General features: G+C 36.3%; 1 long non-coding RNA gene across 1 annotated transcript; it reads right to left on the bottom strand.

The window, feature by feature from the left end:
• Nucleotides 1–1,455: 1,455 nt before the first annotated feature.
• LOC140140769 (uncharacterized) lies at nucleotides 1,456–17,728 on the bottom strand. Its single transcript, XR_011857286.1, has 3 exons — nucleotides 17,238–17,728; nucleotides 2,987–3,204; nucleotides 1,456–1,632 (listed from the first exon to the last, which is right to left on the bottom strand). It is a non-coding gene; the product is annotated as an uncharacterized lncRNA (long non-coding RNA).
• Between the last annotated feature and the right edge of the window lie 4,251 nt (nucleotides 17,729–21,979).

Genomic DNA, 21,979 nt, shown 5'->3' with positions numbered 1-21,979 from the left:
TTAATGCTGGCGCGCGTGAGCAGAGTCGTGCACAATATCGGCTTTGAATATCAAGATTTGTTTTGTCTTTTTTTTTTTTTTTTTTTAAAAAAGGCGAAAATATAAAAATTCTACTTGATTGCAAGTGGCATTATTTAAGCAAATGTTGAACGCTAAAAGTTGTTAAAACAAGATTTTAGCAGTGATTTTATTTGTCTATTATTCAAACATTCACAAAAGCCATTGGGTATTTTTGCACCAAATGCCTTTTACAAACTCTATACTCATTGCACATATAAAAAATAATAACAAATAAAGACAACATTCCGCATTCAATTTTCATTCCGTTTTCAATTTCTACCACGCTTTGTGACACATGTTTGATCTAAAATGAATTGACCGGTATATTTTTTCAATACGGCCAAACAAGGGAGCGATCGTTATTTACGACAAGGGGGGAGGGGGCATTTTGATGGGGAACCCGATTTTTTTTTGGGGGGGGGGGTCTCGAGGGGGGAACGCGAATTTTTTTGTTGAACCTAAAGGGGGGGGTGTTCATACCGCAGTTACTGTCCGTTTTCCTATACACAATGCACAGTGCTCTTACCATTGACGCGTAACCTCTACAAATAGCGTATGTTAGAAGTATGGGCAATTGCCTAGTTAACGTCGCTGTGTGAAAAATAACCGGCCAATATTAAAAGTACTCTTCTAAAATTCTAGAAAATATAGTTTTGTAACATGTCCTCAATTTTAGCTAATTTAGATGTTTGGAAATATTCGCACTTTGGTGTTTTAGTGTATGTTATAGGTAATAGTGCATTGCCTAGTTAACGTCGCTGTGTAAAAAATAACCGGCCAATATTAAAATACTCTTCTGAAATTCTAGAAAATATAGTTTTGTAACATGTCCTAAATTTCTAGCTAATTTAGGTGTTTGAAAATATTCGCACTTTGGTGTTTTAGGAAGGATATGTAAACGACAGATAACACCAAAAAATATGAAGAAAGTATTTCCAAACCGTGTTACTCATTTTCAAAAATGTGGTTAACAATATGCAAAGTATTGTCTCATTTCGTGAACAGAGGCCATACAGTAATTGTTACCTTGCGTTTGCTTTATAATCGTTCACCCAACTGAAACTATAATACCAGCTCATTGCTCAAAACAGACACATGTGTGTGTGGATTTAACCAGAGAAGATCTGATGTAACATAGTTGAGCTGTTTTCAATGAGTGTTATCTTGGTTTAATAGCTATTAATGGGGTTTAAGTCCTGCAAAGGTCGTGGAGAATTCTCCTGCAGACATGACTGCATCATGTAAGTTTTAAATGGAAAAATTCGGGAAAACAAGGGGGGATCCGAACATTTTGAGCGGACGCGAGGGGGGACCGCGATTTTTTTTGTCGATATGTTTTCCAAAACGCCCATACCCCCCTGCCGTAAATAACGACCAGTCCCTAAGTTACCTGTGTAAAAGAAGGTATCATTGGTACCAGCCACTACAATACCAACTCCACGCACCATACGGGCAATTGAGATACCGTCTTCATAATTATGTCCTATAGCTATGATCTTATTGACTCAGAGGAAATGATGTTATCCACGACAGCTTGGAGTTTATCAATGACTGACTCGATGAGGATACTTCCTAATAATAATAATAATAATAATAATAATAATAATAATAATAATAATAATAATAATAATAATGATAATAATAATAATAATAATATTTTTTTTTAAAACCAAGTATACAACTTTTACGCATTTTTTTGGAGTGAAAATTTATCTTTATGACATGGATCTTTGAATTAAAAAAAAACATAACACAAAAAATAAGTCCCCTCTCAACATAACATTGTAAGGTTTCGTTTTGCACCAATAGGACTAACTTTGAAATATTTGTATGACTGTTTGCTAAGTGTTGCGTGAAAATGAAAAAATTCCATGACTTCAAGGGACGAATGATCCTAAATTGAATACGAAACTGCCCTTTTCAGAAGTCACAAAGTAGGCCTATGCTGGTCACAAAGTTGATTTTGGCTTGTTACTAATGCAAAAACCCATGTGGTTGAGTGTAGTTTAAAATCCTCAGCAAGTCGATTCTTGAGCCAAGCAAATTCACTTCTTTGTGCAGAATTCAACACAGTGAGTTGTAAGATGGCCTGTCCCATTCCTTGTCTCAATACACATTGCAGTTAGCAAGCATTATTATATAGGCCTACTTTGTGACTTTTGGCAAAGGCAGTTTTTGTCTTCAGTTTGGGCTCATCTTTCATTTTCACAAAACAAAACAAAAACAAAACCCAAAAAAAAATCACAAAACCCAACTATCTCAGCTCACGTCACTTTTCAGATATGCCAGCCGGGTTAATCAGAAAGATGAGACTCTTATGGTTTATTTTGAACCCAGCTGGCAACTTTGTCTAAAAATGATGCACGAAAACCTTAACTAGAGCAGATCTGGTCTCCCTATCTACTAATACCCAAACACTGAATTGAGCACCCAACACGGCATATATCGTGTTTGTCGTGATGTGTATATTAAACATGTGGCAAACTAGGTGACTGGGGAGACATCGGTTTTTTTTTATGTGCATTAAAAGTTTAGCATACATAATATATTAATTTTTTAACATTGTGACAGTGTAGGAATTACATAAGGTATAATCAAGTGATAAAAAGTACTGTTTATTTATACCTATGACTCCTAGTAGTCAATATCTGTACACTTATCTTGCCTATATCACTTTTTAGGGATTTATACAAATTGTATCCCATATACAAATACCAATTATTTTAAACCTAAAGAAATCTTCTTTAAAATACTTTTTAGAATTTCGTGATTTGGGATGATTTGAAATAATAATGCCATTTCATCTTAAATGGAAGCGCTAAGAAAAACGAACGCAATTGGGGGCTTTGAGACATAACGAGATTTTTCAAGCTAAGCATCTTAATCATATTAAAACGATATGTAAATATTATAATTTTGTTCTTACCAACATCCTTATAGTTTGCCGTTAATTCCCATAAGTAACCGACTATGCCAAGTTTCTCCCCACCGATAAATGTAACCACGTGATCAGTGACGTATAACTTTTGAATCCGGGCTGCTTGATTGCTGTCGATGTTACTCAAAACAACTGGGAAAGTGACGGTATTGAGAAATAGCAAAAACACCAGGAATGCCTTTGATAAAGTCAAACGCGCCTAAAACCTCCAGGAAAGAAATGGCACAGAAATTAATATTATTACATGTTACCAACATTCGGAATGCACATTCATCAGGGTCCGCTTTACAAAGGCATTATTTCAATTCGCCGTAGAAGTGACATAATTAATCGGAGTATCTGAGTATTGGGTTTGAATAAAAATTGTTTAAGGTATACATGTCACGTAGTTATGGGAAGTTCCATTCACTAAGTTTACCTATACAAGCTTTAGATTCCAGATCACCCAAACCGGGGGTATTCCACCTTAATTACCATAGCAATTGATGAATACAATTTTGAATATATCGCCTTACACTACAACGTTCACGTTGGACGTATACATTGCACTATAGATCGTAATTTTGTAGAATATTCTTATCATACTGTTCACTTCCACATGTAAGATTAGTATCTTATTGCTTAGACTATGCCATAGTCGAATTTTTGATTAAAAAATACGTTATTATTTATCATGATTAACGCATTCCGTTGAACTCAAAATTATGCTGATGTTTATTAGAATTAAAGTGTTCAATAGTAAAATGGTCATAAAGAGTTTATATGATTAGATGATTAGTGACAATGAAAGTTATATTGAATGCAACATATCGTCGGCTGTATCACATACTGACGTATTTGCAAAATACGCATTTCGAGAAAATCGAACTTGAAAATCTAGCGATTTTCATTTGCTGCATAATTAAAACATTATTGTCGATTAATACCAGGTTAACAGTAATTCTAATATACTATATTTTAAATATAATGCACTTTTCACTATAAAAGCATATCTAATTCTGCAAAAAATCAATATTAAATAAAATACGTCACTATCTGAAAAGGAATAATGACAATTTCGCCGTTCAAATGTCAAATACGTCGCGCAAATACGTCACTATGTGATTCAGTTGCGCAAATACGTCAGTGTGTGAAAAGGACAAACATCAATTTTACCGCGCAATGACAAAGTCGCGCAAATTCATGTAGCGCAAATACGTCAGTATGTGAAACGGCAAATTATTCAAATTGCAGATACGACATACTGGACTTACAGTATAGGTTATCGACAAATACTTCGTTATGTGATACAGACATTTCAATGTTTTGTAAATACGACATAATTAAATTAATTAATATCTTACTAATTACCCAGCAAACACAAAAACGTTTTGAAAACGTTTTAAATAAGTTATATTTTGGCTTTTGGTTTAGTTAAAAACGTTTTAATAACATTAAAATGTCGGGTTATATAAAGGTCATGATAACGTTTAAAACGTTTTGTATGAAAACACTACAACAATATTTTTAAATGTTTTCAAAAAAATGTTATTGTAAACTATTTTTGCAAACATTTTTGTCAAATATTGTGTCAATACTTAAATAACATTATGTTAAAATATTTGAACCCAGGAAACACATAAACATTCTTAAAATGTTTTTTTCAAAACCTTTTAATAACATTTAAATGTCGGGTTATATAAAGGTCATGAAAACGTTTTAAAACGTTATTGAAAATATTTTGGGCAAACATAACATTTTTTCAACCCCAAAATAACATTCTGTTTAGAATGTTTTGTATCAAGTTTTCAAGAATGTTTTTGGAATGTTATTAAAACATTTTTATACCCTTTATATAAACCGACATTTGCTTTAAAACATTTTTGTTTGCTGAGCAGAAGATTATCAAAAAATGTTTTTAAGGTTATGAAAACGTTTTATACTCTTAATATACCCTTTATATAACCCGACATTTAAACGTTTTCTGACAACCTTTTATAACCTTTTGCGAATGATGTCGAAAACGTTTTGTGTTTGCTGGGTAAGCCAATTTGAGGCATGATTTTTGGTGAATATATAGAGTAGAACTTAACAAACTAATATACCAATTTGCTCACGTAATATTGAACAATTCTGATTTTGGAATCTACCAGTTTATTGATCGCGAAAGCTTTGGCGTTTAAGCAGAACTTTACCCCGGGACTTTGGTCTCTAAAACACACTGTCAATCATACTTGTTTATCAATCCAAGCATGGTAAATGAACGTTATACACACTACTGAGAGTTTAACTTTCGCGCCAGATCAAACGTGCCGCAAATTCCATAGATTCCTGTGTACGATGTAGTTAATGGTAATGACACATGCCCGGAGGATTTAAACCATAGCGAGAGTTGGGCGACCAATCACAAGCCAGATCCATTTAAAGATGCATTACACCATGGCCAATTTTAGCTTGCCCAGAAATTGGTCTAACTCTCCACAGAGTCCCGTGTTAAGAATCTTAACCGCAATCCAAAGTAAGTAGCCCACTTGGGAAGCTAACAAACAGAGGAGTACGGTGACTGGAAATATCAGATGTGAAAATCTATCAATTGCACACAAATTAATATAAATCAGAGTTTTATGCTTAAATGTAATAGCAAGAGTATGCAAAATGGGCAAGTGGACTACGGAGAAGTCTACTTAATATTGTTGAGTTAAGAAGCAAGAAGAACGCAATTTTTGTGATTAAGGTCCCATTTCTTGTTTTTGAGTTCATGTACACTTCAAGGATGAACAAAAATCAAGGTGGCTCCGATAATAGTCAGGGCCCTTTATTTAAAATAGCTTCCACATACACTTTGGGAATACTCGGGGAGCTAGAGGCACGTCCTGTGCACCCCCAGGACTAAACCAAACCAACTTTTTTAGGTTCCTGAGATGACCCCAAAACATAATCACGATGTTCCCAAAAATATAAACTGGCTCTAAGTGGGTTTTTCAAGATGGCGTCCAAAATTGCCCCCAAATGCAGGTAATCACTACAAATGACCATATATGAATACTATTTCTGAATCAAACTAACCTTCTTAGCTTAATTAAGGAGCCCAGCATAAACTCAAGTTGATATAAAGGATAAAATGTCCCAAAAGTCAGTGTATTTTCAAAATGGCGCCCAAAATGGCCGCCAAATGCAGGTAATCACTATAAATGACCATAATATGAATACTATTTCTGAATCAAACTAACCTTTTAACTTAATTAAAGAGCCCAGCATAAACTCAAGTTGATATAAAGAACAAAATCCCAACAGTCAGTATTTTCAAAATGGCGCCCAAAATGGCCGCCAAATACTGAAAAAAAAAACTATAAGTTATCATATTACGCGATTTTTCTAAATCAAACTATAACTTTTTGGGTTGATTTAGGGCCTAATATACTTCTAAGATAAGATAAAAGGAAAAGGCATCCAGCCATCAGTGTCCTTCTGTGATAGCACCTAAAATGGCCGCAGAAATTTGCACCAATACTAAAAATGGCTAAATATTCTCAAATATTAATGCTTATACAGTCAAATATAAAGTCAAACTTCAGACATATTTGACCCTGAATGAAAATAAAAAATACAATTAAAATATATAGCAAATATTGTTTGCTCACTATTACAAGTTTACATCACTAATGATATAAATAAATAATTGGAAGTTTCCTATAGCGGATGTATACTTTTCTCACTATTGAACAAGTTAACATCAGCAATGACATAAGTAAATAAATGGACATTTTCTATAGCGAGTGTCCACCGCTTTTTACTCATAAACATGTAAACATGAGGTGGTGCATTGTGTAATTTGAGAAACCTACATACCAAATTGGGGCATACTGCATGAAAAAAAACCTTGCCCCTGCCAAAAAAAGAAATGTGCAATAATTATTTACCCTATGAATTACACACAAAATTGTACGAATCTATATTACACAATGTACTGCTATTAAATCTGGTCTCAAATTGCTAGCAACATATGTGTTCTAATATTTGACGTGAGCGATTTGTTCCTGTCCTGAACCAGGTTGGAAGCATCATTATAATATATGGTCCTGTGTCATAAACTGGGGTACCTTTGTGTTACATGTCACAATTTGTTGAAAATCAGAGGTGGTGTGGTATAAAGTGCTGTAACATTTTTTCCATAAATCTGACAATAGTAAAAGTATATATTTTCGGATAGGTTATAATATAGGGATAATAACTTTTTGACTTTCAAGTTGATATACAGGGTTGCCCAAAATATATACAGGGTGAAACAAAAATAAAGTGCTTGAAAACTTGTCCATGTAATTTATCTATTTATTTTTCACTGAAATGATTTTAGCAATAATTGTGATATATTTGAATAGTATAATGACGAAGCTTTCACAAAATATACAGTTTGTTTAAGTTTTACCTAAAGTTAAAATATACAGGGTGTGCCAAATACCTGTACAAAATTTATATAAAATATTTAGATAACTGTTTATGTACACATTATTTGGCCAAGTATTAACAAATGAATACCCAAATATACGCCAGAATGACTTGAATGTTGCAGATTACAGTAAAATGTTAAATTATGCCATACAAAAATTATACAGTGTGTCATTAAAAGTAACAAAACATAATTTCTATGTAAAATTATACAGGGTGTGATTTAATAGTAACGCAACAGGTTGAAAGAGGTCGAAATAGAGGAAAGTAAGCCAAATTATGACGGTGACTTTTTTCGACTCTAGTGCGTCTTAATAGGCAAAACATTCCTGAAGTTTATCCTTCCGTTGGCTTGCAAACAATGTCTCATGAATCTGTAAAGCCATTAATCATACTGTCATTTTAATATCACCAAACCATTTTAATACACTGCATCGAGCGTAAAAAAATGGAAAAACTAAGAATCACATGTCTAGCGATGCCGACATAATTATTCCAGGCAATCTAGCTGTTTTTCAGTCTCTCTACTTCAAACTAATTGGAATACGTACATTTTTATGATGTCCATAGAACACAATACTAAAAGTCTTCAAATATTCCAGCAGGGGAAAGGGGTATACTTTGCATAAAACCAAAATAAGAACCCGGGCTTCTGACTGAGGGTAACTTGGGGTAATATGGCAGCTAGCAGTAACTACCCATTTTTGCAAAATTGCCGTGCAAAATTGTTGATTTTCTGATGGATAATCAGGCTGCTGCACGTATTCCTATGTTTAGAGCTCAAAGGACATTCGAAAGGTCGTATTAGACCCAATGATTCAACAGTGGGCTGTACAATTTTTTGTGTAGGGTGCCATATTTCCCCAAGGTGTCATATTACCCCCAAGTGACCCTATACATTATATGTATATAATTAATGCTCTCAATACCATTGCTACATAGGATTTAGTGCACAATTACAGCTTCTTTCTTAAAAAGGTCATTCAGAGATCTGTCAAATTCAAACTACATTATCCCCACACATGTCTAGAATGTTTACATATCATAATTTATGTAAAATATTTAGATATAAACTGTTTATGTACACATTATTTGGCCAACTATTAAGAAATGAATACCCAAATATACTCCAGAATGACTTGGATGTTGCAGATTACAGTAAAATGTTAAATTATGCCATACAAAATTATACAGTGTGTTATTAAAAAGTAACAAAACATATAATTTCTATGTACAATTATACAGGGTATGATTTAATAGTAACGCAACATAATTTCTGCTATTTCAAATGTAGGACATACACATATGTTGTGAAAAGAAAAAAACAGGCTTAAAACATGAACATGTTTTCTACATACACATAATCCCATGAAGCAATCCCTTATTATGCCAAATTATTTTTAAAAGGAATGGATATTAGCCGTGTTTATACACTTCACCATACTTGTATAGGGTGTAACATAAAATTCCATGATTTGATATTTTCACAATTGTAAGTGATCTTAAACTTCAGACATACGTCGTACCTTGTTCCTTACAAAATGTTTCATACAGCGTAATTCCAGTGTACTTGGTAATGCTTAAGCATGTCAATAACTAGGCATGATAATTGAAATGTGTACAATTTGCCCAATATACATAGGCCTATTAGAATTTGGAAGTTCTAAAAATAAAAAAATATATTTTGAAAAGATTAGGGCCTATTTTGTGATACATTATACTATTTATACAAGTGATTCTATATTCCTAGAGTCAGCAGGTTTCCAAAATGTATACTTTTACTATTCTAGGGTGATTGGCTCACAAGATGAAAAAAAAAATGTGTATGCAATGAAATTGCGCAACTTCACACTTCAAATTACTGAGTCTTGCATAACGACAAACAGCATGGTCACGTGACGTGCATTTTCCCAGATCGCGGAGGTTTGTAGTTTCGCTGCCATGGTGAATCATCACAATCAGATCGCATCAACTATGCTGGTTATCCCGAACCTGTCACAAACCTATCCACACGTAGATGGTAACATCCACCAATTATCTGTGCAGCTCCCCAAATTCCATTGGGTGAAGGAAGTTTTGAAAAAACCTTACCCCTGCCAAAAAACGAAATGTGCAATAATTATTTACCCTATGAATTACACACAAAATTGTACGAATCTATATTACACAATGTACTGCTATTAAATCTGGTTACAAATTGCTAGCAACATATGTGTTCTAATATTTGATGTGAGTGATTTGTTCCTGTCCTGAACCAGGTTGGAAGCATCATTATAATATATTATGTAATAAATACCCCCTTAAGTAAGAATGCCAGTCTATCAGGGCAAGCACTGGACATGTGCCTCAAGCTGGTAGCTCCTGAATACGCTCACAAACCTTGGAACCGCTACAAGGAATTCCTTCTCTTCCTGGAACAAAGGCATATCCAGTGTACTGTTTGCCTACAAGGATAGCAGATTTGATTGCCTCTCCAGGGCAGCAGCAGTCCTAATCTATAATTATGACCACTTGACAGAGTTCCTTAGTCAGAATCCTCACATCAACAACCTGAGGCTTAGCCTGCCTTGTCAGAGAAGTTATGGAGCTTCCTTATCTTAAAGTAGCTCTTAAAGTAGATGTTTGCCTGCCTGGGTGTACACTTGGTGGAGCCATTCTATGTTAGAGCAATAGAGAAATATGCTACCCATACTCAACTCCAAGAATTCTACAAAGGACACATGCAGGTTTGGGTCAGCCTATCAGTGAATACTTTACAAGATTAATCAAGCCTGAATACCCCGGGGTATCTGATGCTCTATTCTCCGGTGTGAAGAAGACCTATAATAAAGAAGTCCTCTATGCTGTTTCTAAGCTTGCTGAGGAACACATTGAAGAAGTAAAGAAGCTGACCCAATTAATGCTACCCCACCTGCAGACTGTCCTAGCAAGGCAGAGGAAGGACTACGGGATTGATGTGGAAGCATTCCCAATGGAATATCATGTGAGTGACCAAGCAAGTGACATTGATGCAACACCGGTTCACAATATTGGTATGGAGAGACAATGTGGGACAGTAGATTACAGGCAGAGAAAGCTACACACATTGAATGCAGTCAGCAGGTCAGTCATACTTCAGAAGAGCAGGGCAAGTTCCTTCCTTCCGCGGAACTCAACTGGAGTAAATACACGAAGGACAAATTTGAAGTAGGTGCAGAACAGAGACATGAAATGGCTCAAATGAATGAGAGGAAGAGGCTGGACATGCTGGACAAGCTCGAATCGTGCGGTGGTCCCTGACTCCCTTCACGGACAGTGTGGACGTTGATACCTTTCTAGCAGACCCAATCGTGGGTGGTGGTATTAAGCAACAGAGGATGAAGCTTGAGATACAGTTTGCCAGAGAAAGTACCACTGTCCCACCTAAGGTAGACCCCATTTTGAGAATAATGGTAACACTGCCGTGTGGAAAGCGGACATTAAAATCTGCGCAGGACTTTGGGGATGCCATCACGGGGAGGAGAAGTGACAGGACACTATTACATTATGAGAACGTTCAGCAGACTCTGGACAAGCTGGCCTGTTAGAGCAATTGTTTATGTCAAGAAGTGAACATCATTTAACAAGGTGACCCTACTTATCAGTTTATTTGAAGTACACCTACTTATCAGTATATTTGAAGTCCCCATGTAAAACTATACACATTCTGTATTTACAAACCTATGGGCACGTGAGAGTGGTGCTGACACAATGAACCCCATAAAGCGGACATATATTCTGGACTTGTGGGGTCTTAGGGTAGTAGTGAGGTCTGAAGACCCCCAGAACTGTTTAAAATACAAATCTGTTCATGTGAGGTCAAGTAGTGTACATAATTGCCTTAGTCGATTTCATTAACGTGTTATCCTATTGACTCCTGTACTAATTTATACAGTATTTGGGGGGATTTTCAAGAGGACCAGGGGCGTAGCCAGCTTTCTTGGTCAGGGGTGGCAAAATAAAATTTCGAGGGCACAGCCGAAAAATAAATTGCAGTTGCATCATACATACCGGTATGTACATGACATGTCTTGGAGCTTCCAAAAAGGCTTTACTGGGACGTTGTGCCCGCGTAGCGCGCACAATTTGTGTATTTGACACTATTTTCGCCCATGATTGGGATGAAAGGGGCTACGTTGTGACAATGTGCGCGCACAGCGCGCAAAAAATTTTTATTTTACACTATTTTGGCCCATGATCTGGTTGAATTTTGGTGGAAAAGGGGCTCCTTGCCCTTTTTCTTTTCCTTTGCCCTCCAGATTTTCTCTTCCTTTTTTGCCAGAGGGGCACTTTTTTCTTTCATTTTTTGTCAGGGGTGGCACTCTGCCCCCCTTGCCCCCCCTGCTGGCTACGCTACTGAAGAGGACAAGGTTTTTTTAAGCCATAACATTACTGATGGTCTCAAAATGCTTGTATTAATGGTCTTAATCATTTCCCAAGTGGGTGCCTCAACATTCTGACCTTTCCTTTTATCCACAGGGCTATCTCAGCTACAAATGTAGTATTTTCATGCCAGTATGATCAAAGGCTGTTGAAAGCAGCATGTACCCCACTGTATGATGTGATGTACCGCCTCTATTGGCAGATTTTCCAAAGTAACTTTCTAGTTGAAATTTGGCCACAATTTGAGTGGGGAAGCTTGTTTTGAGCTATTTTCTGTACATGGTTACCATGACAACGGAATGTAAACAAAATGTATATGTTAAGTACAATATTTCGTATACAAGTAAAACACTTTTGAACTTAAAATGCAGTATTTTTTAAGTCTGCCTGACACGTACGTGTTGGTCCAAGCACAGGGTCTATGGTCCAAGAGATAGCAGGAATTTCTTTGACAAAAATGACCAGGAGTCTTGTTATGATAGTTGGATAGAACATCCTATGGTACATCTGAAAAGTGAAGTCTTGAGTGAATTCGACACGTTTTCCTGTTTAATTCGTTTTATGCATGCCATTTATTAACAACAGCCTCGATTTTCACATTGTTGGTGGCTAATGAAAGATATTAAACAATCCATCAAACAAAACCAATATCAATGTTTCGACCATAATTTTGAGCCAAAAATGTCAAAATTTAGCATTTTTACCCATATTTTGCAAATTGACCTGACATAAAACTTTCCTGAAAAGTGTGGGTCTAGTATCAAAGCCTAAGTAGTACTACTACTCCTGATAAACATGTCGACTGCTAAGTGCCAGAAGTGGGTAAGTGCAATAGCTGCCCTGTGAACATTTGGCAATATATTGTATACATACACATGGCAACACATGGCAACTACATATGGCAGCTATTGCACATACCCACTTAGGCACTGAACAGTCAATGTCCCAACTCTAAGATCAACAAGTAATCTAATCATATTCAGTAACTCTATTTGTAAAAGGATTAATTAGAGGAGATTCTTCAGACGGAAAAAATGAAACGCTAGCTAAGAGTGAAGCTTGATGATGTAGCTCCCAGTTGCTGATTGGTGCTGGGTTTACTGTACTGGTGATACTGGTGTTGATAAAGTAGCTCCCAATTGCTGGTTGTTGTTAAGGTTTCAGATATTGGTGTTGATAAAGTAGCTACCAAATACTGATTGGTACTGGGGTATCTATCTACGGCTGGTATTGCTGTTGAAGAAGTAGCTATACCAATTGCTGCTTGTTGCTGTGTTAACCATCTACTGCTGATATTGGTGTTAATGAAGTAGCTTCATTTTGCTGATTGTGTTGATGCATAAGTTTTCAATTGTTCATTGGCTCTAATGTAGCCATCTACTGCTGATATTGGTCTTGAAGAAGAAGCTTCATACTACTGCTGATTGATGTTGGGTTATCTATCTACTGCTGATATCGGTATATGAAGTAGCTCCCAACTGCTGATTGTTGTTGATGAAGTAGCTTTCAATAATATTGTTCATTGGCGCTAAGGGAGGACAGTTTTTATGGTCTACTTAGCTCAGCAATGCTTTGCTGTCTTCGATAATGGTTCATGTACGCTAGAGCGTTGGATAGGAACAAGCGAACAGTATACGAGTTTGCTGATATCTATCGGTGCGTTCAGCAGAGCAGCAGGATTAAAAACACGGTCGATGTTAAAACCATAATCAATTTCCTTTGTGTTCAGTAAGTACATAACGACCCACTTATCAACTACTCAAGTGGTCATTAAATAAGCATGTCTGGGTCGTGTTTTGCGGTCAATAGAAAGTCAATAGTGCAATTAGGTTTCAAGTGGTTGTTAATTCAAGCATGGTCGTAAAATAGATTCGATCGATATTTGGTCAAATTGTGGTATCGGAGCGCTGTGTACAATTGAGCGGAGCCTGGCAGAGTTTGCTACAGGCTTTTATGGGTTTGGGCTCTGATAAAAGCCAGGCACCTCTCCGATACAATGCGCTATCGAAGACAGCAAAGCATTGCTGAGCTAAGTAGACCATAAAAACTGTCCTCCCTAAGGTAGCTATCTACTGCTGATATTGGTGTTGATATAGTAGCTTCCAATTACCGATTGTTGATAATGTAGCTCTCAACTACTGATATTGGTGTTGATGAAGTAGCTTCCAATTGCTGATTGTTGCTAAGCTTGCTTTCAGCTGCTGATATCCGTCTTGGTGAAGCCCTATTGCTGATTTGTGCTGGGTTAGCCATCTATCACCAATCTTAGCACCAATGAACAATGACAGCTTCTTCATCAACACCAATTAGCAATATGTATTTACTTCTTCAACACTAATATCAGTAGTAGATGGCTAACCCAGCAATCAGCAATTGGAAGCTACTTCATCAACAACAATATCAGCAGTAGATACCCCAACATCTGTCAACAATAGGGAGCTACTTCATAGATGCCATTGACACCACCAGGCAATGATAGATCACCATCACCATCAGCAGTTGAAAGCAAGCTTAGCAACAATTAGTAGCAATTGGAAGCTACTTCATCAACACCAATATCAGTAGTGGACAGCTACATTAGCAACAATCGGCAATTTGGAGCTATTGCATCAACACCAATATCAGCAGTAGATAGCTACCTTAGCGCCAATGAACAATTGAAAGCTATTTCATCAACAACAATCAGCAGTTGGAAGCTACTTTATATACCGATATCAGCAGTAGATAGATAACCCAGCATCAATCAGCAGTATTAAGCTACTTCTTCAAGGCCAATATCAGCAGGAGATGGCTACATTAGAGCCAATGAAGAATTGAAAGCTTATTCATCAACACCAATATCAGCAGTAGCAGTAGGTAGCTACCTTAGCCCCAATGAACAATTGAAAGCTACTTCATCAATACAATCAGCAAGGAAGCTACTTCATCAACACCAATATCAGCAGTAGATGGCTAACACAGCAACAAGTAGCAATTGGTAGCTACCTCTTCAACACCAATATTAGCAGTAGATGGCTACCTTAGCGCCAATAAACACTTACTTCAATTGAAAGCTGCTTCATCAACACCAATCAGCAATGTATTGGAAGTTACTTCATCAACGCCAATATCAACAGTAGATAGCTAAACCCAGCAACAATCAGCAATTGGTAGCTACTTTATCATCAGCAATACCAGCAGTAGATCGATACCCCAGTACCAATCAGCAGTTGGTAGCTACTTTATCAACACCAATATCTGAATACCTTAACAACAACCAGCAATTGGGAGCTACTTTATCAACACCAGTATCACCAGTACAGTAAACCCATCACCAATCAGCAACTGGGAGCTACATCATCAAGCTACTCTTTGCTAGCGTTTCATTTTTTTTCGTCTGAAGAAACTCCTGGAATTAATCCTTTTACAAATATAGTTACTGAATATGATTAGATTACTTGTTGATCTTGGAGTTGGGACATCGACTGTTCAGTGCCCAAGTGGGTACGTGCAATAGCCGCCATGTGAAGCTGCCATTGTGTATGTGAGTACAATATACAATATATTGCCAAATGTTCACAGGACAGCTATTGCACTTACCCACCGTTGGCCAATGTGAAGGCAAACGGATTTCAAAACCTCAATGTATTTGCTGGAATCCTTGATCCCGACAACACGGCATATACATCAGAGACATGCTCCTCCTTAGAGCTTTAACGACTGAGATACAAGCCAAACTGATTTAAATGGCAGCCATTTCGAAATTCAGTGGCAGCCATCTTGGAACTTTGTCTCCTGGGCTGTTCTTAGCAGGAACTTCAAGGACTGAGATACGTTTCAATGTCAGCCATTTTGAAATTTTGGCAGCCATCTTGGAAATTTATTGTTGTAGGTGATACTATTGGATTCCTTGACCCTGAAAACATGGGTGTAGACATCATAATTATGCTGCTAGGAGCTTCACTGGCATAGTTATGTTGATTTTGTGATTTTGCCGGCAATTTTGAAAAAAAAGCGCCCTCACCGCCTCACTCACGGCTGGCCAATGTGCAGGCAAGCGGATTTCAAAACCTCAATTCATTAGGGTCTCAAAATACTTGATTCCAAAAAATGCTCCTAGGGGAGGGGGTTGGCATGGCCCACAGTCTATATGTGCAGAAAACCTCTTACACGGGAAATTTAAGAGGTCATTGCACTTTAAATGTCCTTGCCCAAAAACGACTTTACCCACACACATTGTTTTTGGTCATCTTTTTGTGAACATAATGGGTCAATTTTTGAGTAAGAATGTTTAAGTAATAGGCCCAGACTTTTCAGGAAATTATAAGTTATGATGAGATAATGAGTAATGATAAGATTGTTAAATCTAATTGATATTGGTTTTGTTTGATGGATTATTTTAATATCTTTTATTAGACACCATAAATGTGAAAATCGAGGCTTTTGTTAATAAATGGCATGCATAAAACGAATTTTACAGAAAAACGTGTCAAATTTGAGGTCATTGACCTCTGATGTCACTTTCCACCGCTCACGACACTCAAGACTTCATTTTTCAGATGTCCCATGGGATGTTCTATCCAACTATCATAACAAGATCATTTTTGTCAAAGAAATTCCTGCTATCTCTTGGACCATGTCAAATAAAGTAGGGTTTACCTTGGATTTATCTATGATGGAAATTCTGTGGTCAGTGAGTGTTTTACTAAAAAGACTGAAGACATTATAATACTTCACATTATACTTTTGGTACATGAAATAAAATATAAGAAAAAGTAACTTTTCCCGACCGACCGACCCAACATCTGAAAGTGATCTATGGACAAGCAAGCAATTTATTTTTGGGCCTTAGAAGGACGCCCGCTTGTCCCGTCCCCCTTGCCACAGTAGAGCATGCAAAGCGTATGATAAAAGTGGAGTGTTGGATGCGTGCTGTTAGACCATCTAGGCCTAAAATTCTGTGAACAATTCAGCAAAAACATCTAAATCCATCGATGATGAGGTCTTCATCCGTGCTCTGGACCCACATCATTAGCAACCGGATGATCGACAGTATAATGGCTACGAGATCGGTACTAGATTATTATGCTTTTGTTTGACGACGAAACCTCAGAAACCTCACACCATTGAAGACATACCTGCATACGGAACCCGTATCATGTGACAAGATCCCCGCGATATTAAAACCAAAAGAGCTGGACCGATGATCCGATGCCCAGGGCCGCGAACTTGGGCCGTGTAATACCCAGGTTTCCAACGGTTTGTATCGGATATTTGCCGGGGAGTGACTCAAGATTTTGCCCGGAAGGGTCCGGGACTGGTCAGGTGTTTACCCGAGACTTGAACTTTTAAACCCAAAATCAACGGCTCACGACCCGGCCATCCCCGGGTACCCAGGGGCGGGGTTGCATTTGATATGTGCATTTATACATACCGAAGCATTGTATTCAATGCGATTCATAAAATGAGCAGTCGCCAGTCCATCATGAGCATCAAACCATGCTGGGTTTCCCAAGAATCTGTCTCCTGCATCCAGGAGCAGCACATTCTCTTCCAGATTTCTGATCTCTTTAACTTTCGTCACTCTCCGTGCATACCCTCCAAAACAAGCACCTGCATTTGCAAGATCCTCAGTACACGGTCCACCATATGCATCTATTTCCTCATATCGAGCGTGGATGTCGTTGGTGTGTAAGATGGTCAGATTATATCCCGCAAATACGTTGTTGATCAAAGATGCAAATAGCAGTAAAACACAACAAATGTTAGACATTAAAGAGAACATGGTTTATTACCTCGAGCGCGAGTTTAATCGCACAAGAAAGATACTTAAAAGTATCAACTTAGCTTGTGCAAATCTGCAAAAGTCAACTTCACTCGCGGTAAGTCCGTGTGTTCCCCGTAAGTGTCAACGTCGTTTTTAAGTAATCTACCAGAGTTAACCAATATTAGAGCTCATCACACGAATAGTTTTGTGGTATGCATTATTCTCAATACACCAGGCACATTGTTAGTACTACAGTAGTTAGGTTAATTTAGCGCTAGTAAAATTTCACTATCAGGTTAATTTGTGAGCCAAATAACCAAAAAATAATTAAAATACTCGCCACACAATGAGATAAGTCAAATGACTAATTGAAATTAGTTTTTCAACGGTGTTATTGGACTAATTATTTGCTAGATTAGTAATGCACATAAATAGTAAGGTAAAAAAAGGGTAATTTTACTTATTTAATAAGTCATGCAAAAATATGTTAGTCAAGCGAGACAATTGATTAGCACGAGATGAAATTAGTCATAAAATATAAATTATTCATGCACACCCCCACCCACATGGTGTGGATCACTTTGATTCTTGATGGGCGCCCACTATTGTCGACTTTTTGAATTAGCGGTATTAAAGGCCTGCTAGGTAAGTATTTCAGTGATAAGCATACATTATACATGATATGCAGGATTCACATTAGTCTTTCATTGATGCATTATTAAAAACAAGGAAAATATGATACAACATCCAATGAGGGAGTAACACAAAACATGAACAAAGTCAAACATATAAACAGGGTTTTATTTTAACTTAATTTGTTTATATGTTTTGTGTTACTCCCCATTGGATGGTGTGTCATATTTTCCCTGTTTTTACTTTTATCTTTTGCTAGTTGTATCCTTTTGGATCAATCCTTTGGCTCCCCGCTGGTCAGTGGGAACATATTTTCCATGGTTTTATATATTGATATATTAGTTATACAATTGGCAATGTCCATGTTGATTATTCACTAAGTCTACCTGCAGTCTAAATGAATACTTAGTAATGCAAACCTTGTATTAAATTAGTCTCTGCAAAATCGTAATTAAAGTAGTAATTGGCTGTTGAAATTAGTCTATAATCTTTAATTAGTCACTCAGATTGAAAAGTCATTCATTAAAGGGCAGGTCTATTGCAAAAACAAGTTTATCTCTATTCGAAGAGAATAATTTATTATTACATTACAAGTTGACACTCGTTGCAATTTTTATGTGTATTTCTCCTGAAAAAGGAGAAATTTTGTGTGGTAAAGTTCAGCCTCGTACGTGTTCTTCCCCCGTTTGAAGCGTACGTGTTCTTCCCCCGTTTGGCTGATGACGTAAGTAAATGAAGCGAACACCATATCATACTCTCATTATACAATCACAATCACTTTGACAAGTTTGACATTAGCAACAATGAGTTGTACTATTATTTACCATAACAATGCTGCATAACAATATGCAGACTATTGTTCTCATTTGGGGAACAAAGCGTCACACAATATTGTTACTATGCATTTGATTTGTAATATTTCATTCAACATGAGATTGTGGACTTAACACGGTTTATATACACGGTTGAAATTCTAAACTCAAATTATTTTTTTATTTTTTAGCCCAAATATTGCTCATGATATTGATATACATATGAATTAGAATAGCACAATTTACAAATATATAAAAAAAGAAGCGGCTGATTTTATCCATATGTTTAAAAACCATTTGTAATACTTAATTCAGAGTTTTTCTTCTGTGAACAGCAATAGTATACGTTCTGTGCATTAAGAATGTTTATAGTCCCTTCTCGCAGAGAAGGCACATTCATTTCATGACGTCAATTTTTTTCTAGGCCAAATCTGTCTCGTTCGAAGGAACTCATCGCTTAAGTTGGTTTTTGCGGAATATCAATTTTAAAAGTCTTATTGTCATTGTCTTCATAATATTACCTTGCCAATGATATCATGTTGTCCGAGCAATATACTTGACCTTTAAGTGACGGACTAATCTCTTATGCGCGATTTTAAGAGTTGTCCGACTAACTTTAATTTGAGCAGTGTATATCTTTTTCTGTATATGTTGTACCGGCTTTTTCACCATGTATGATGTAATTGTACCATGACATACGACGATGAATAGTACGACTTCTTGTATAGTAAGCGGATAATGTTTGTCAACGATGCTACTGAGAGATGTTTCACAAAGTGCAACTTACTGTTTGTTCAATTAGTTTAGATTCTTGTATTTTTAAGATATTTGAAAAAAAAATAATAATAAAGAAAAGTGTTAGCACAGCCTTAGACCAAAAGTGATTTTTCCTTTGTAAATTCCAAAGTTCTATTTGAAACGTCATTTCTTTTCCATGTTGGTCTTTTCCCGTGAAATTGATATAAAAAGCCGTAGAACGCCGTGTACCATAAACTTTTTAAAATCAATTCATTTAGTGTAATGGGGTAGATTTATTTATTTATTTATTTATTTATTTATTTATTTATTTATTTATTTATTTATTTATTTATTTATTTATTTATTTATTTATTTATTTATTTATTTATTTATTTATTTATTTATTTATTTATTTATTTTGTGAATGGGTCTGAGAAGGTGTACGCCTAGGCCTATTATAAAACTACACATTTATTTTCAATTTGTTATTTCGTTCTGTTTGTTGAATACAAACTATGAGAAGGACATTTGTAAACAAGAATTTTTGTTAAAGAAAATATTATTTAAAACAATGACTTGGGTTTATACAGAACACAATTCTGGTAAAGCCACTGTATCTGAAAATGTCAAGTGAATGCTGATATTCTTGGGAAGGAATGATGGTACTAAACAAAACTCAATTTACATTCTAATGATGAAAACAGTTGAAATAAAAACGAAATCCATAATTTTAATGTCATTATTTAGGAAAAAAAATTATGGGCGGAATAATGTTATGCTTAAAACGTAATCGCACATACCTCACGGAGATTTACCCAAATTCGTGCAACAAAAAAAAACCGGTGGATCATACTCTATTTCATACACTCCTATATCTAAGCAACCAATCAGAAAAGCGGCTAGAAAAATACGAAGCATGTATTGATTGTGTATATTGTGCACTCCGCGTACTACTCGCAGTGTTTCGCGCACGTCCGCGTCGCGTATGATTGATTCATTTTTCGGGCAGGTTGATGCGTTTATATAATTTTGTTTCTATTTTCCAACATTTTTTTTGTGAGAATACGTTATAAAAACAGAAAAAATAACGTGTTTTTTCTTCTTCTCGTGTATGAAATAGGATAATAAACTTGTATTACTTGTTGCTCGAGAAATTAGACAAAATAATGCACTTGCGCTGATGTTGATGCGTCTAATAGGGCTCGTGCATTAGACTTATCAACATCAGCGCGCGTGTATTATTTTGTCTAATTTCTCTAGCAACAAGTAATACCCGTTCATTATCCTATAATTCATACACTCTTTAATAGCGAGAACCAATCAGGGCAAGCGTTAGAAAAATACGAAACATGCATTGATTGTGCATATTGTGCACTCCGCGTACTACGCGCAGTGTTTCTCGCGCGTTCGCGTCGCGTAGTAGGATTTATTCATTTTTCGGGCGGGATGATACATTTATATTTCTTTATTAATCTATAAATATCCAAAACCCGGAACGTGATAACAATTGAAATGACAGGACAGATTGGTGGACAGATTTTTTTGCTATTGGATAGGGTCTATGCCCTAAGTTGAGAATGGACCGTCCCACTCGATTTGTGTAAAGGTCGCAAACCCTTTTGAGTGCATAGCAATGTAGGAGCTGTGACGCTTCTAGCTAAAAAATGGGCCTCTTTGATTGGTTTTTATCGAAACCTCAAGTGTTGTCTTCATCCAATCAGATTTTTTTATCAAACGAAAGCTAACACTTCCCCCTAAAAACACTTTTAGTCACTAGGTCAACAGATAGCACAATTCAATGTTATAGCAAGGCGAATGTGGAAAATCTGTTGAAAACTACATATCCAAGCACATTTTTGACCAAAAAGTAGGTTTTAAAAGTCAAAACCTCAAGTGTTCCTTACAATATTATTTTATCAAATTTTATGCCATTAAATGATACAGCACACTTATATTGTCCATATACTAGAGTCACTAGAATGAACAATGGTCAATTCTCTTTAAGTTGCAAATCTTGTGCAAACAATTACTATTTTCGCCTGTTTTGTCATTCGGTTGTAAATTCAATGAACTATGACTTTTAAAAAAGAGCGCTTACAAATTGATATGCAGGCAGGAGGCGCAACGAGGAAGAAATGGACAATGGGGGGGGGCAGCTTATTTTTTCAGTCATGCATACAACCAGCTTATCCAAGAAAAATCAACTGGCAACATTATAGTTAAGAC

The sequence above is a fragment of the Amphiura filiformis genome, chromosome 19 (genome assembly GCF_039555335.1).
Source record: "Amphiura filiformis chromosome 19, Afil_fr2py, whole genome shotgun sequence".
In the NCBI taxonomy this organism is placed as follows: Eukaryota; Metazoa; Echinodermata; class Ophiuroidea; order Amphilepidida; family Amphiuridae; genus Amphiura; species Amphiura filiformis.
Note: the sequence above shows the minus strand (reverse complement) of the source record. Positions and strands in the feature narration are given on the sequence as shown.